This window comes from Corapipo altera, unplaced genomic scaffold, assembly GCF_003945725.1.
Source record: "Corapipo altera isolate COAL_440 unplaced genomic scaffold, ASM394572v1 0, whole genome shotgun sequence".
Taxonomy (NCBI): Eukaryota; Metazoa; Chordata; class Aves; order Passeriformes; family Pipridae; genus Corapipo; species Corapipo altera.
In genome coordinates, this window is record NW_020884872.1 from 7,636,436 (window position 1) to 7,641,870 (window position 5,435).

Here is a 5,435-nt window from a genome sequence, read left to right on the forward strand (position 1 = left end):
GATTCCTGCAAGTGAATCAGCCAGCAGCAGCTCTGCTTTTATAGCCCTCTTGAAAGCACTTTCTTCCCCGTTGGAAATGTCAAAGGAAATTCCCGTTGACGAGGTTGCTGGCCCTGGAAAATCAGCTAGGAGCATGCCAAGCAGAGGGCTCTGGTGAGTCTCATGTTTCAGGACTAATCCTGTGGCCCATGGTGGAGGAAGGTCCGTGGGATGGTGGCTGAGTGGGCTGGGCTGCTGTGCTCCAGGGGCTCTTGAAAGAGGATTAGGTCAGTGCACTGAACAAATGGAGGGCAAGCGGAAAGCTCAGTCATTTTGGGATTGCTCATCACAGCTGCAGACAGAAAGGTGAGAAGAGGGATTTAAAAGATTATTCTGAACTCAGGTCAGACTTTAGGAGGGCAGCCAGTGGTGGATACCCAATCCATCGGGTGGATACCCAATGACAGTGCTCACGGATGAGACTGGGCACACACTCCTGCCCACCAGTCCTGACCAGAGAGATCGTTGTGCAAACATTTAGGATAGGGCAGGACAGCCCTGAACTCAACTTCGGTGTGTGCTCAGCCCTGCCTTGCTGTGCTGCAGGGCAGCATGGATGCCACTTTCCCCTTTGCTGTGGGAAGCACGGGGAAGCCCAGGGCAAATCCGTTTCACTGGCTGCTCTCAGAAAGGCCCTAGGGAGCATCAGGCACCTTCAGGGTGTGCACTAAATGTTAAAAAATGGAGACAGTGAGATTGTGATTAGGCAGATTATACGGAGATAGAGGCTTCTATTTGCTTTCTGGATCTTTTTTCTCATTCAAGGGGTATGGGCAGTTTCTGGTCCCATTATTGTGTTTGTTTAGGCTAATATTTACCATGAAATCCTCCCCCAGTCCCAGCCTTTCTCCCCAAAAGTGCCTTTGGGGTTTCCACACTGACGAGGCTCTCACAGGCTTTGCAGTAAGTGCTTACCCACATGCTGGGGCTCCACCTTGCCTCAGTGACTTGGAAGATTTTGCTGTTCCTGAAATGGTGACCTTTCTCAGTCTTGAGACAGCATGGAGTTTTATATTGTGTTTTAGGATTTGCATTTTTATTTACTGTGTGTTTCATTGGACAGCTGTTCTCTAGCACAGACTTTTAATGCCTTGAAGGAGATTTCCTCAGTATCCCCTCTCCTCCATGTCCTTTAAAAGTAATATTTGATAAAACTAAGCTGATTTTTTTGCATTCCCCAATTGATCTCCCAGACTGATCGCTTGAATTCTAGTGCCTTATTTCCTTCCTTACATCCTACATTACTCCTACAGGCCATACAGACTGCTGCTCACTTGTAGTGTGATAACAGGCATCTGGAAAGAGAGGAATCAAGAGAAAAAAGAGAAAACTGTAAAAATTAAAATCATGAGCCCTTCCCCATCCCTTGAACTTCTTGCTCAGAGAGCAAGCAGTGGTCATTTTCCAGATAAAAGCCATATATATTACAGCACTTCCCAGAGATGCGTGTACTGATGATCTGGAAAACCACCCTGGGCTAAGACTAATTTAAAATCTCTCTGGGCAATTTCAGATTTTGCATGGAATAAAAAGTCTTGATTCCTTCATGTCTACAAAATCCATTTCTGAATATTTCAATGTTCAAGTAGGTTGAGATCCAGCCTTGCTATTTGACAGGCTGAATCAACTCCAACCCTCGTGGAGGGGGACTGACTGTGCCCCATCCTTGATACAAGCAGTGGTGCCACACAAATTACCTCGACAAAGTTCAGGTAGAACCGTGCTGCCTTACGCACATGTGTGATGAATTTCTCTTTTCACACTTCCTCAGAAGGAAGGAAAGAGCCACAAACACCTCACGATCATTTCAACCAGTGGTCCCTTCAGCGAGGGGGTTCATCTCCCTGAGCTCTTGTCTCTGTGGGCACTACTCGCTCCTGTAGCCTTCCCTCTCTGCTTTCCCTTTGTGAGGTGGTCATCTCCTGGTTCCATGAGAATCAGTGATCCTTGGGTGTTTTCCTTCAGCTTTGTCAGCTCAATCTGAAGAAATGAGATGCTAGACTGTTGTTTTGGGAGCAAACTATTTGAAGTGTGATGCAGGTCTGGCAAAGTTGCAAAAGGTTACCAACAAAGCCGAGAAGATGCAAGTTTTGTCACTGGTGGATATGGGAGCCTTGCAGTCTGGGGTGGGTGAGTTCTAAATCCTTTCAAAAAATCTGACAGGAAAGGCCTCTTTCTTGGGTAAACCCTTCCTCTAAGAACAAGGTAAACAAAGACCCTTTTCTGCATCCCCCAGAGAGGAAGGAGGGAGCATGGATTTGCCCTTGAGGGAGTTGATGTGCTGATCTGAAACAGACAAAGCGATTTTACTGACATTTGCCCTTCCTTCCCACATTTTGCAGGAGTCAGAAGGCAGCAACTGGAGCTGTAGGATATTAAAGGACTTGGTAAAGTTATCATAGATTGTGACATATTTATCAGGAGCTTGAGCTTCTCTGAAAATCCTGACTGCACCAACTGTATCTGTTACTTGATTAAAAATACTCATAATAATTCATACCCTCTTGCAGCTTTTGCAAGGAGTTAAGTGCTGAGCTGTTCTGTGGGAGCTCTCCTTGACCAATATATTTCACAACGATGTGTGTGATAGATATAAACACTATTGTTACATCAAACACTAGTTTCATTTTTGATAAACTGGGCAGAGTTGTACCATGCGGCCTTGAAGATGTTACAAAGTCCAAACTGGCTGGTTTACTATCTCTGGTAGCAATAGGACCCATGTCACTACTCAAATAGTGGGTTATTTGGAACAGTCCCTGTCTGTGCCAGGTGGTTTTGTCTCATAGTCTCTGGGCAGTGGTGCTTAAAGGCTTGCTATATCATAACCTAAACAGGGGTGCGTACATCATTTCTTGTTCATTCCAGCTTCTGGGGGATGAGTGAATTGGGTATTTTACTGCACTTCCTATACTTAGTGGGAAAATGGAGGCTGTAATCAGAGAGCAGAGTGAATCAAATCACCACTGCATGAGATCTCACTAAAGAGAAGGTGCAGCAGCCTGCACCAACACAGTCAAGCAGAAGTCATTGCCACCTGACCCTGGCCATGACTACTTCAAGTATTTCTGATGTGACACTACACTTTCCTGCTGATGTTTCTCCTCCAGCCAAAGGGTTTCACAGAGGTGCTGAGGGAAGGTCTAGGCAACCCTTCTGTGGGGGGCAAACAAATACACCGACACCTTCAATGCCTTTGTTGCCCATATGTGGGGCCGGGAGGGGTTAATGGTGCAGCATTCAGGATCACTGCAGGATCACGTGGAGGGGCATGTGCAAGGATGCAGGGAGTAAAAGGTGACACTGAGGAGCTAAAGAAGGTGGAAAGGACCAGGACTTTAGCTTCAGGAGCTAGGGGAGGGTGTGAGGAAAAGGGCTTACTGGAGGCTACACAGCACCTGGTGGAAGGGAAAAAGCCACAGAGGTAGCCCAGGAGTGAAAGGCACTCTCCTCTTCTCTGCTTAGTGCCTTCTTTGGACTGAGTCCAAACCTGAGAACTTTGCAACTCAGACCCGCCTACACAGTGTTAACTAAGCTTGTGTAAAGCTAGATACAGACCTCCACAGTGCTGAAAATCAGATGCTTATGCAGGGGGTTAAATATAGCAGTGAGTGTGAAACTTCAGGGCACCTTGTCGAGGAGCTCATTCCATGCACTCCAACAGTAGCATTCTCTCTGCTCAGACTGTCCCTCAAAGAACAACCAAGCCTGGCTTGCATGGCATACCTCAGATGTTTTGGGAGCATGAGAGGCCATGGTAAGGAAAATGGGAAGGTGCAAGAACAGGAGGAGATGTATATTGGGTGAAGGAGAATTGTGCTGATGTCCCAGGCTGACACCCTGCCCCACTTGACCCAGCCAGCTCTGAAAAGTGTGTGGTCACCCTTTCTGAGTGTCTTTGGGCAAGCTGAGCTCCTGAGAGAGGGGTGGCAGGCAGCCAGCGCTCCCAGTGCTCCCAGTGGGCTGGATGGTTGGCTGAACTCAATACCCAGGCAGACCCAGCCCCTGCTCCCGGCTCTGCTGCTCACCTGCGGGAGGCACTTCTCACCTCCACTTCTGGCACTCAGGAAGGGGAAATTTATGATCCTGACCTTCTTCCTGCTGTCAGATCAACTGATGAAAAAGTACTATCTAGGAATTGATTAGAGACTGGTCCAAATCACTGCTATAAATCTAAATGCCCCCAATCAGGAATTCCAATATAAAGTTGAATTTTAACAGAGACCCTTTCTGTAACAGGCCAAATCTGGATTCTCAGTTTCCTCTAGAAGAGTTTAACTAAACTATTCTGAGTCTAACTCCTAAATACATTAACAGCAGCAAGTGAATTAGTGATCTCCAGCACTTCTGGAGTTAATCAAGAATAAATTGACGTTTTCAAATAGATTCAGGAGGTCTGGACATAAATTGTCTGTAGGATAAAAAGCAAATATAAATTTTCAAAAAAATTTAACCTTGCGTGGTGTATAAAGAGAATACATAATATTCTTGAGCATAAATACATCTCAAATCAAGCCCATTGTGTATTCAGAGAATATGTAATGGGTTTGCTTGAGACATTTACCTCAAGCTGAGGCTGAACTGGCGATCTTTTTATGACCAAATAGTTCTTTGCAGCTTTCTCCATGCTTGTGTATATATCTAATTTTGCAGGCCCAGTACAGACAGTCCTCAAGTATATGTAGATGTGCAAAGGATATATAACACCCCTCTAACATTATAAGCCCTGGAGTCAGCTGTGAAAGTTGACTCATGTAGCCTGAGAGGACAGAGCTTGTAGACAGAAAGCAGTGTATTGACTGAAGAGGGACACATGCCAACTGGAAGAAATGGAAAGGGAGCACAAGGCATAGGCTGGAGTTCTGATCACCTTTATCTGATGGCTTAGGGTAGGGATGTGAGACAGCAGCAAGAACCACACTGACCTGATGACTTTCAAGCATTCCAGCTGAAGTCACAAGAAGAGGGAAGATGCTGAGACTGCAGGAGGCACAGATAAAGCCAAGTCACTGCCCTGTCTTTGCATGAGCTGTGACACCACGGCCCTGGCACAGCACAGCACTGAACCATGCACTTCAGTCACAGGTGCTGGGCAGGGGACTCCAGGGCTTACTGCTCTGACACGCTGATCAGATGTGCTGATCCAGTGTGAAAGAAAGAGGCTGTCCTGGAACTGACAGCAGTAATCACCCAGGTCATAACTTACCTTTGCAGTGAGATGGTTCATTATGAGGTGGAGAGTGATCTGCCTGGGCCAGAGGCTTCAGGGAGCAACAGTGGAGCTGGCCTGAAGAGGCAGAGATCATGCTCAGATGTGTGCACACCCTCACTCACACCAATACACACACTTCTGCACATGCTGTTCCCACGTGCACAGACACACTTCTGCACATGCT

At 46.6% G+C, this 5,435-nt stretch overlaps 1 long non-coding RNA gene across 1 annotated transcript; it reads left to right on the forward strand.

The window, feature by feature from the left end:
• Positions 1–2,027: 2,027 nt before the first annotated feature.
• On the forward strand, positions 2,028–2,532 carry LOC113942709. Its single transcript, XR_003526039.1, has 2 exons — positions 2,028–2,169; positions 2,382–2,532. It is a non-coding gene; the product is annotated as an uncharacterized LOC113942709 (long non-coding RNA).
• The last annotated feature ends 2,903 nt before the right edge of the window (positions 2,533–5,435 follow it).